Genomic DNA, 10664 nt, shown 5'->3' with positions numbered 1-10664 from the left:
GATAGTGTCATATTTAGGTTACCTTATAGCCTAAAGCATACAATGTTTATTTAAATTAAGTAAAGGCTGAATTGTGTATTGTATCATATATTCAGTGTTGCCTGTCCAATCCTTACATGTTTACCTTATAGATCCATGTTAGGAGCAGGAGCAGGGAGAACAAACTCCCATAAAACAACTATTTCTCAAATTACTTGTGCCTTAGTTTTTAACTCTTCTTGGTACTCCACTTTCCATAGGCATATATGTATGAGTCCTATATTTACTTGATTGAACTACAAGGTTAAAAACCATGCATATGAATGGTATCACACATGGCATGTCCCAGCTAGCATCCTAAACAATTCAATGTACAAATACAAGCATCTCAATCCAACATATTTACTGTCTTATTTTCTAGTGCTGACTATATCTACAATCTTGCATAGGCCAACAGCTTCCCAAGACCATGTTTGCAATCTCATAATTATCACATATTGGCCACAAATGACATTGTGACAAATGACAAACACATAAGTAATGAATACCCCATGTCTTCAACATGGAATCATTGTTTCTGACATGAATAATCAACTCTACTTTAATTGATGGTTGATCAATTATACTCATTATGAGTGTAAGATATGTCAGATGACATCATGATATCATGATGCTCCTGAACCACATAGAAGCAGACCTGCAGAGGCTAACAAGGAGGTCCTTTGCACTGACCCCTGCAACCCAACTACTGGCAGTGTTAAGGTTCTATGCCATTGGCAGTTTTCTGGAGGTTATTGGAGAGGGACATGGGCTCGCCAAGGCCCCAGTGTCAAGATCTGTGCAGGCTGTCACAACTGCATTACTTTGCCACATCCCAGACCACATCCAATGTCCCACAACCAGAGGGGACAAGTCTGCAGTGCAGGACTTAGGCTATCTTCAATGGCTTTTATGATTTTTGTACGAGTTTTCACTCCCTCCCAGCCCCTTCACCCTGTGTGACTTCCCAGTCAACCCTGTGGAGTCTTTCCATTTCCTGGGCGCCACCATCTCCTAACATCAGGCTCGGCTCTGCCACCAGCCTCTTCATCCACCGGGCTTGGCGTGCTACCAGCCCTATAATTCTAATAAACATCTTCAATGTTCAATTGTTGTTGTGTTATTGTACTCGTAAAAGCATTACATTAATGCATTTCTAGTTACTATTGCACATTACAACAGCCATATTTCAATGTTATAGTATTTTGAATAAGACTGACATTTGTTTTTAAATTACCTACATTGCATGCGCCAAACCCACTAAATCAAATGATTTTGTGTAACCTAAATTTACTTGAGAATAAACCGGATTCTGATATTTTTTCGGCAGTTAAACTTGTATGGTTCACTAAGAAATATCCCAGTTCCAGCGTAACTGGTGTAAAAAGAGGACCAAAATAATCTTATTTTCCATCGGAAGTAACTTTCAGCATGAGTTTAATGTAGTTTTCATGGTCGGCCGTGTTTTCACGTGTGTCTCCACTGAGTCTCTGTGCTACGATGCACTTAGCGATCTACGACTGGTCTGGAGCTCTCGTTAATCTACGACGATTTTCAAGTGCCTCTTTAGCTACGATGGTTTCGGGAAACGGCCCGTACAACTAAGATCCATCGTACGATGGACTCTACGATCAACTTAGGCTTACGATGCTTTCGGGAAACGCACCCCAGGTCGTGCAATATAAGGTTTATTTTACATTGTAATGATGTCAGGGTTTTTCCTGGGTCAAAATGGGTCTTCGGTGCTCCAAAAAAAAAAAAAAAATATATGTATATATATATTCTTTTTTTTCTTTTTTCTAATCAATGTAATTATTCCCAAGTGTTTTGCACCCCCCCCCCCTCCCAAACACACACACACACACACATATTTTCATCCTATTTCCCCTAAAGCAATAAAGTTATAAAGTATGTTTTAAATGGCATAAATGCTGCCAATTAATAATTGACGTAACAACTTATTGTAAATGGTCAGTAGCCTAGCCTATCGATTAAGGTAGGCCACTCTGAAGCATGTACACTGCCTGCTTCATTTGATATTGATAGGCTAAGCATTCCGTAGCAAATATTAACAATATACCCACTTTTTATTAATTAAAACTACTTCAGCATAATAATGCACCTAAAATGCAAACCTGAGAAAGGGCAGCAATCACTATCAAATCAACAGACATGTGCAATTTAGCTAGCAGGGGAAGAATACAAACAACGAAAATCAACAGTTAACTTGATTTAAATTTGCAAGAACTATAGACTTATACAATAACAATCTTAAGAACTGACAACATAAGTTGTACGTTCTCAAGGACGCACACGCGCAATCTCAACTGCGGTTTGAAGCGCGTGCCCGCGCTATTCTCCGACATGCACTCACTGCTGATATACGGACTAAACTTTTGTACAGCCTGATTTCTAATACCGTGACGGCAGAAATGTAGCCATAGAGGAAACACTGCACTATATGTTATCATTCCAGGTTAAGAATACCAATGGAGGCTGCGTTTGAAATCGTAAATCAAACTTTTGTCAGCATTTTGAGTGGAAATGTAATTAGCATTTGTAGGCTACAGGTGTACTATTCGTGCACGTCGGGCTGGCCCTCGCAGCGGAACGACAGTTTAGTGGCCGCTCTGTCCATTCGCGCACCTCACAGTTGCGTATTGATCAGACAAGAACACACGCTTATCAACTTGATTATTATTGATCAAAACAGAACGAGGGTTCGGCTGTAGCCTACTTGAAACATACTATTGAGAACATATTCGCTGACATGCATTGCACCCGTGATGAACACAGGTTTTTTTGCCTTTGGCGCTCGGGATTTGTCATTGGCGCTTGGGAAAACGGCTTTGGCTCGCCAACATTTTCTCTATGTAGGAAAAACCCTGGAGGTGTTGACGTTTTATAATTTATTTTGATTGCCATACTTTGTAACATCCCAACAAGTCTTTCCCAGGGTTTTTTTGCAAAGGAAGGGTTAAAAGACAATTTCCTGCTCCGGTCTGTTCCAAAGCACCAAAGGTGTTACCTATACACTTTTACCGCATCAGTTTGAATGCACTCCAAAAGAATGCGACCAGCTCTTGCATTTGCATGCTGGGTTGGGTGGCAGGACAACATCTTTGTATGAAAACGCAACATACGATGAAGTGAGTATGTTGGGTGGCCCTTGAAATATAATTCAGTACCACCTTCAGAGTTTTAGCTGGTTATCCTCAAACTCTTTGCAATGGATTGTTGTGTCTGTCCACTCTCAACCGTTTTTTATTATTTTCTTTATTATGGTTTTTAGATATGTGCTAAACTTAAGGAACTCTATCAAAAATTTGGAGAAGTTACAGGTGGCTGGCTAATGTATAAATCATCAGGTACTCCTTAAGAAAGCATAATAATGCTGTTTTAAAATTGGACTGTTCTACTGCCCAGAGGAAAATGTTATTGCTCAAAGGTTGCTATTCTACAGCTCATGAGACAAAACTGTGATTCTCAGTTCAGCCTCGTTTTAATTTCAATTTTGTCTGAACCATTTCTCAAGTGTTGCTCCTAAAATTCACCAGGAGCAATCGGTGAGACAGAGCAACATTAGCAGGAGTCATAGTTGAGACGTAATGGAGATAACTTGCTCAGTCTCAATAATGGCTCATTTTGTTCTCATTAGGAAAGAAAATGAGCAGTACCAGAGCTAATATTGAGCAATATATGAGTCATACATCCATTTCTCATATGTTGCTCCTAAAATTCACTAGGAGCAACAGGTGAGACAGAGCAACAATATCAGGAGTCATAGTTGAGACTTGATGGAGATAACTTGCTCAGTCTCAATAATGGCTAATTTAGTTCTCATTAGGAAAGAAAATGAGCAGTACCAGACCTAATATTAAGCAATATATGAGTCATATATATATTTATAAAAGAAAAAAAAACTGTTTCCCCTTCGCCTCAATTAATTTTGCCACCTCAGCCTGACATGCTTTGCATGGCTTCCAAGGTCTGCCTTCTCTTGATTCAATTTGCACACGGTTCTCCATATTCTGGTAGTGGATCACGTTCAATGATAATGGTGTCTGCCAATGATTCTGAGCTTAATGAACTCTGGTATTTAGACGTACTAGCCTGACTCTCCTCAGTATGAACAGTGGGACTGTACATCATTCTAAGAAAGCTTTCTTTGGCTGTCAGGTTATTTGGGGTTGTTGATTTTGGTTGTTGATCCAAATCCACCAAAAAAGGCTGCTGTTGCAATTGGTCTGGAGGCATGCGCTGCACAGCGTGAGGCTGTGGATACTGATGATGACTGTAGCCAAGTGTTATTTGCGATGGACACGAGAAGTCAAGAGGCTGGGTGGATAGAGGCTGGTACTGTGGCCAAGGAGGTGGAAATGACTGGGTAGGTGTAGACTGGTGCTGTGGCCAAAGAGGTGGAGATGAAAAGTTAGGTTTAGACTGGTGCTGTGGCCAAGGAGGTTGAGATGAAAAGTTAGGTGTAGACTAGTGCTGTGGCCCAGGAGGTGGAGATGACTGGGTAGGTGGAGGGTGAATGGCACTGCACTCTACCGAATTTGGGTTTGGCTGTGCAGAGGTGGATTGAATGGCTTGAGGCAGTGATTGGAGGTTATAGAATCTCTCAGCAGCTGCATCTCTTTTTTTAATGTCTTTCTTTGAGCCTTTCCTTGCATTCACTGTTTTGTCAGCTGTTCCAATGTAGTCCACTGTGGCATTGTAGAATTTGTTGTCAGACCATCTTGCTAGAACAACATCACCTGACTTAATGTAACAGGTGGAACTAACCGTAATACTTGATTCAGAAAAAGTTGTGTTTAATGAATTATTCAATTAAGATTTGGAACCATTGTTTCACACAGAAACCCTTCTCACTTCTCATGAGTGTTACCCTTAATTGATACACCTATCTAACTGGAAAGGGCACATGACTGTACACGTCCATTTTTGACGTCTGTACACGTTTTGACGTCTGTACATTATGGAAGGCCTAGTGGGCAAGTATTAAGACGCCCCCGTGTGTTAGCACGCGTAATTAACGCCGACTTGGCATGCAAAGTCGGCGTCTTTTTCGCCTCGAATTGAAGCGTGTCACGTGACACGTTGCATTTACACACGTAAATTACGTCTCAAACTTTGAGACGTGTCGAGCAAACCACACGAAATTAACAATTGTAACGACTAATACGTAAGTCAAGTAGGTCAAAGGATGCTCATGCGAGCTACTATCAAATGCAATGTTGGTTAGCTAGTTAGCTATTAGTATGAAGTTGGTGGTCACAATTGCAATCCTAAAAAGGGGTGCAGACTAAAGACAAATAAATGCAGTAATATCAGGCTGGCTGGTTGTCTGGCTTGAAGCTTTGTGAACTTTCCTTGCACTGCGATTGCGTTGTCTCAGTATTGTGCGTGATTTGGTTTCACTGCCAACATTCCTTAATGTAAGAGGCAATGCGCAAACTCAGTTGGTGGCAAAATACAACTGTTGTTACTATTCATGTCAAGTGTATTTTATTGTCATTTTCAATTACTTATGGTTATACAAACGAAACAGAGTTTCCCCAGGACCATGATGCCATATTAAAAAACATGACAGTAAGGTGCCAGGGTCAACGTATATGTAGCCTACAGTGACAGGACAGTATGTTCAGTGACAGGGCAGTATGTACAGTGACAGGACAGTATGTTCAGTGACAGGGCAGTATGTATAGTGACAGGACAGTATGTAGTGACAGGACAGTATGCAGTGACAGGACAGTATGTACAGTGACAGGGCAGTATGTACAGTGACAGGACAGTATGTACAGTGATTGGAGGTAGTAGTTATGAAGTGATATGTTTTCATGCCAATATATTGTGATGCCAATTTGTTGAGCGGTCATCTTCCTTGTATAGACCTAGAAAAGTAAAATACACAGCCACGGTGACATAAATAAAGGTTCATCTGCTGTCCTTCACGTTCACACACTGTTGTCCTTATACTTAACAAATCATCTATGATGTCTCAAAGGCCCAACTCATTTTCAGGTCACCTTCTGGCCGCAACCATGCTGCTGGATTTCACTGTGCAACCAGGCCTACCCAAGCTGCTGCTGGGCCAAGGGCTGATTGGAATGGCACACTGGGACTTGCAGATGACCTGAAATAAATATTTGTCTTTCTGCCGTGTAAGATGTAGGCCTACTGCTTTTAACTTGAGTTGAACGCTGTTAAACACTGCCATGGTCAGCAAACACTAGCCATGGCTCTACTTCAGAAAGGATACTGTTCACAGCTGTATGAGTCAATAGGACATTACCATTACCTGAATGACTTGTAGTGGTCAGGAGGTTATGCCTGTTCTGATGATAGCATAAACCATGTTAGATTGTTGGCTCTATGTGCATTGTTTGGGTCTCCTTTCTCTGTCTTCTGTGTCTTTGGTTCTGTTGCAGGATGGCAGGCAGGTAGAGGAGCTGTGATTGCTGCTGGAGCACACCTGTGATCTGTGCCTCGGTCCTTAATATGTTGTGCCCTAACAAGCTGGGTCTCTCCATTACTATCAGGAATGTCATTACTGTTTGGTTTTTAGTTTGTAATGATTCTCTACACTCAACACTTGCACTGATCCCACACCCATTCCCTACAGTACTAATTTACCAACCATTTCTTTGTAAGCACTTTTTATTAAATAAATACATGTTTATTCTTATTACCGTGGCTTGTCACTTCCTGAAGTTCTTATCTAATCTTCCTATGAATCCAGTTATGACAGCATTAAACAAGCACTGGTTGGCTACACACCTCATGCCAGGCTTGTACAGATGTGTGTATTGGCACTTTGTAAGGTTTAGTGTAGGCTACTACCTCGTGTGAATGAATACATTCAACGTTTGTGTAGTGACCTGTATCCATTTACGACATGTCTAGCACCTCTACTCTAAGGAAAATACTATATTTTGACTATCTTTCTGTCCCCTGGTCCTCCCCCAGCACCAAGGGTGTTCCCAGAGGCCAACACCTGTGACATAACCCTGAGACTGCCCATACACACAACCCAGTTCAAACAGTACATGAAGTCTGGGATAATACAGTCACCCACCTTTGGGCAGGCATAATATCACGGCCACAGCCGTGCCCCCGTTTTTGGTTTTGCCCTGCCCTACCGCGTCCTTGTGTCTGCCATTGTCTTCACCTGCGTCTCGTTGAGTGGTTTCAGTTCTTGTGTGTATTATCGTGTCCACCTGTGTCTTGTTTGGTTCTGTGTATTTTAGGTTCCTGTTTTGTGTCCAGTCTTTGTCTTGTCCTTACCCTTGTTAACGTGAGTACCCTGTCCAGTGCCGGTCTTTCCTATAGGCGACATAGGCAGCCGCCTAGGGCAGCATAAGAGTGGGTGCTGGTGAAAAATCAGTCTAGGGCGCCAAATGTGCTAGGACCGCTACTGACACTGGCTGTTTCCCGTTTAAAAGAATAAACCCTTTGTTTGAGGCAATGTCTGGCTACTCTCCTGCGTTTGGGTCCTACCCCACCACACACTGTGACACATAAGGCATAATTGAATTAATTAAAGACATCAAATTAAATTGTATAACCTTACTTTTAGAGTGTTTGATTTTAAAAGGGTTTCTTAGTAGCATTGGCTTTTTAGTGTAGGTGGCAACCTACAGATATTACCGTTGGACTTACAAAAATGTCTTATAATTCTTTAAACTTCTCTTTAATCAATGCATCTGCGGTCGTAATCCTGAATGGAAGTTTAGTTAAAATCTAGTATTTTTCACCCCTTTACCAAGACACTGTAGCCTAATGATGGTACATTGTGTTAGTTTGGAGTATGTTATAAGGCTGAATGTAGGGGAAAGTGTATTACATGAGAAGGAAATGTAACAAAAGGTTAGGGTATGATTTCCCAGATAATGAAAATGGTGTTACCCATATAGATGGTGTCACTAAAGGGTCAATGACCTGAGCGTCAGGTCACCTCATAAAAGTAGAGGACGCATTGCGTTATTTGTTATGGAAAATTATCCCTAGTGAGCGGGCACTGTGAAGATAAATTAAAGTTATCACAATTATTTTATTGGTAGCCTAACACTGCATTGTGAGAGCAGGTTTCTTCTCTTTTGGGGATCAGTGCAAGTGTAGAGAATCATTACAAACTAAAAGGCAAACAGTGATAATGTTCCTGCTAGTAATGGAGAGACCCAGCTTGTTAGGGCACAGCTTATTAAGGACCAAGGCACAGGTCACAGGTGTGCCCCTGCAGCAATCACAGCTCCTCTACCTGCCTGCCATCCTGCAACAGAACCAAAGACACAGAAACAGAAAACAGGGAGAGGAGACCCAAACAATACACAGAGCCAACAATCTAACATGGTTTAGTTCCTACATCAGAACAGGCATAACCTTCTGACCACTACAAGTCATTCAGGTAATGGTAATGTCGTATTGATTCATACAGCTGTGAACAGTATCCTTTCTGAAGTAGAGCCATGGCTTGTGTTTGCTGACCATGGCAGTGTTTAACAGCGTTCAACTCAAATTAAAAGCAGTAGGCCTACATCTTACACAGCAGAAATAAAAATGTATTTCACGTCATCTGCAAGTCCCAGTGTGCCATTCCAATCAGCCCTTGGCCCAGCAGCAGCAGCTTGGGTAGGCCTGGTTGCACAGTGAAACCCACCTGTAAGGCTGCTGCCAGAAGGTGACCTGAGAAGGAGTTGGGCCTTTAGGACATCATAGATGATCTGTTAAGTATAAGGACAACAGTGTGTGAATGTGAGGACAGCCGATGAACCTTTATTTATTGGCTGTGTATTTCACTTTTGTAGGTCTATACAAGGAAGATGACCGCTCAACAAATTGGCATCACAATATATTGGCACGAGAACCTGTCACTTCATAACTGCTACCTCCAATCACTGTACACACTGTCCTGTCACTGTCATACTGTCCTGTCACTGCATACTGTCCTGTCACTGTACATACTGTCTTGTCACTGAACATACTGTCCTGTCACTGTACATACTGTCCTGTCACTGAACATACGGTCCTGTCACTGCATACTGTCCTGTCACTGTACATACTGTCCTGTCACTGCATACTATCCTGTCACTATACATACTGTCCTGTCACTGTACATACTGTCCTGTCACTGTACATACTGTCTTGTCACTGAACATACTGTCCTGTCACTGTACATACTGTCCTGTCACTGCATACTGTCTTGTCACTGTACATACTGTCCTGTCACTGCATACTGTCCTGTCACTGAACATACTGTCCTGTCACTGTATATACTGTCCTGTCACTGTACATAGTGTCTTGTCACTGTACATGCTGTCCTGTCACTGTACATACTGTCCTGTCACTGTACATAGTGTCTTGTCACTGTATATACTGTCCTGTCACTGTACATACTGTCCTGTCACTGTGGGCTACATATACGCTGACCCTGGCACCTTACTGTCATGTTTTTTAATATGGCATCATGGTCCTGGGGAAACTCTTGTTTCGTTTGTACTACCATATGTAATTGAAAATGACAATAAAATACACTTGACATGAATAGTAACAACAGTTGTATTTTGCCACCAACTGAGTTTGCGCATTGCCTCTTACATTAAGGAATGTTGGCAGTGAAACCAAATCGCGCACAATACTGAGGCAACGCAATCGCAGTGCAAGGAAAGTTCACAAAGCTTCAAGCCGGACAACCAGCCAGTCTGATATTACTGCATTTATTTGTCTCTAGTCTGCACCCCTTTTTAGGATTGCAATTGTGACCACCAACTTCATACTAATAGCTAACTAGCTAACCAACATTGCATTTGTTAGTAGCTCGCATGAGCATCCTTTGACCTACTTGGCTTACATATTAGTTGTTACAATTGTTGTCATAATTTCCCATCGGAGATTCAAGCAAGCAGACTTTAATTTTGGAAAACCAGACGCTGATTGTGCCAAACCAGGCGTTAATTTTGTGTGGTTTGCTAGACACGTCTCAAAGTTTGAGACGTAATTTATGTCTGTAAATGCAACGTGTCACGTGACACGCTTCAATTCGAGGCGAAAAAGACGCCGACTTTGTATGGAAGTCGGCGTTTTTTACGCGTGGTTGCAACGAGGCCGTGTCAAACAAGGCGCAAAAGATGCCGACTTTGCATGCCAAGTCGGCGTTAATTACGCTTGCTAACACACGGGGGCGTCTTAATACTTGCCCACTAGGCCTTCCATAAGTTTAGACGTTTTGGCACAATCGGCGTTCGATAGTGGAGTCACATGTGGCAGGGTATCTAATACTCACGAACCACACCACCTGTCAGTGGCGTGGGAGGAGGGAGAGAGTGCAAGAGAGCTGCGGGAACATCAAGGATTGTGGGCTACTTCTTAGCAGGGACACTGGGTTATCTTCAAGGCTGGTGATGCAGACTCTTGCTTCCTCCACACGGCCACTCCGACCGTAATACTTCCGTGACACGGACAGGAACAAACGGAATAAACTTGACGCTGAAGCTAAACTTAAAAATAATCGACTTATCCTTCGGTAATTTATTTCCAATAACGTGGGAGCTCTCCGGGCGCTGCCGTCTTCTCTCTCGTCATTCTCTGTCCGTCGCTTGTCCCGCCCCCTCCGTTCTCTCCACTCGCCAGTCCACCACCTTCCC

This window comes from Hypomesus transpacificus, chromosome 2 (assembly GCF_021917145.1).
Source record: "Hypomesus transpacificus isolate Combined female chromosome 2, fHypTra1, whole genome shotgun sequence".
In the NCBI taxonomy this organism is placed as follows: domain Eukaryota; kingdom Metazoa; phylum Chordata; class Actinopteri; order Osmeriformes; family Osmeridae; genus Hypomesus; species Hypomesus transpacificus.
The sequence above is the reverse complement of the archived record's forward strand: the minus strand, read 5'-3'. Positions refer to the sequence as shown.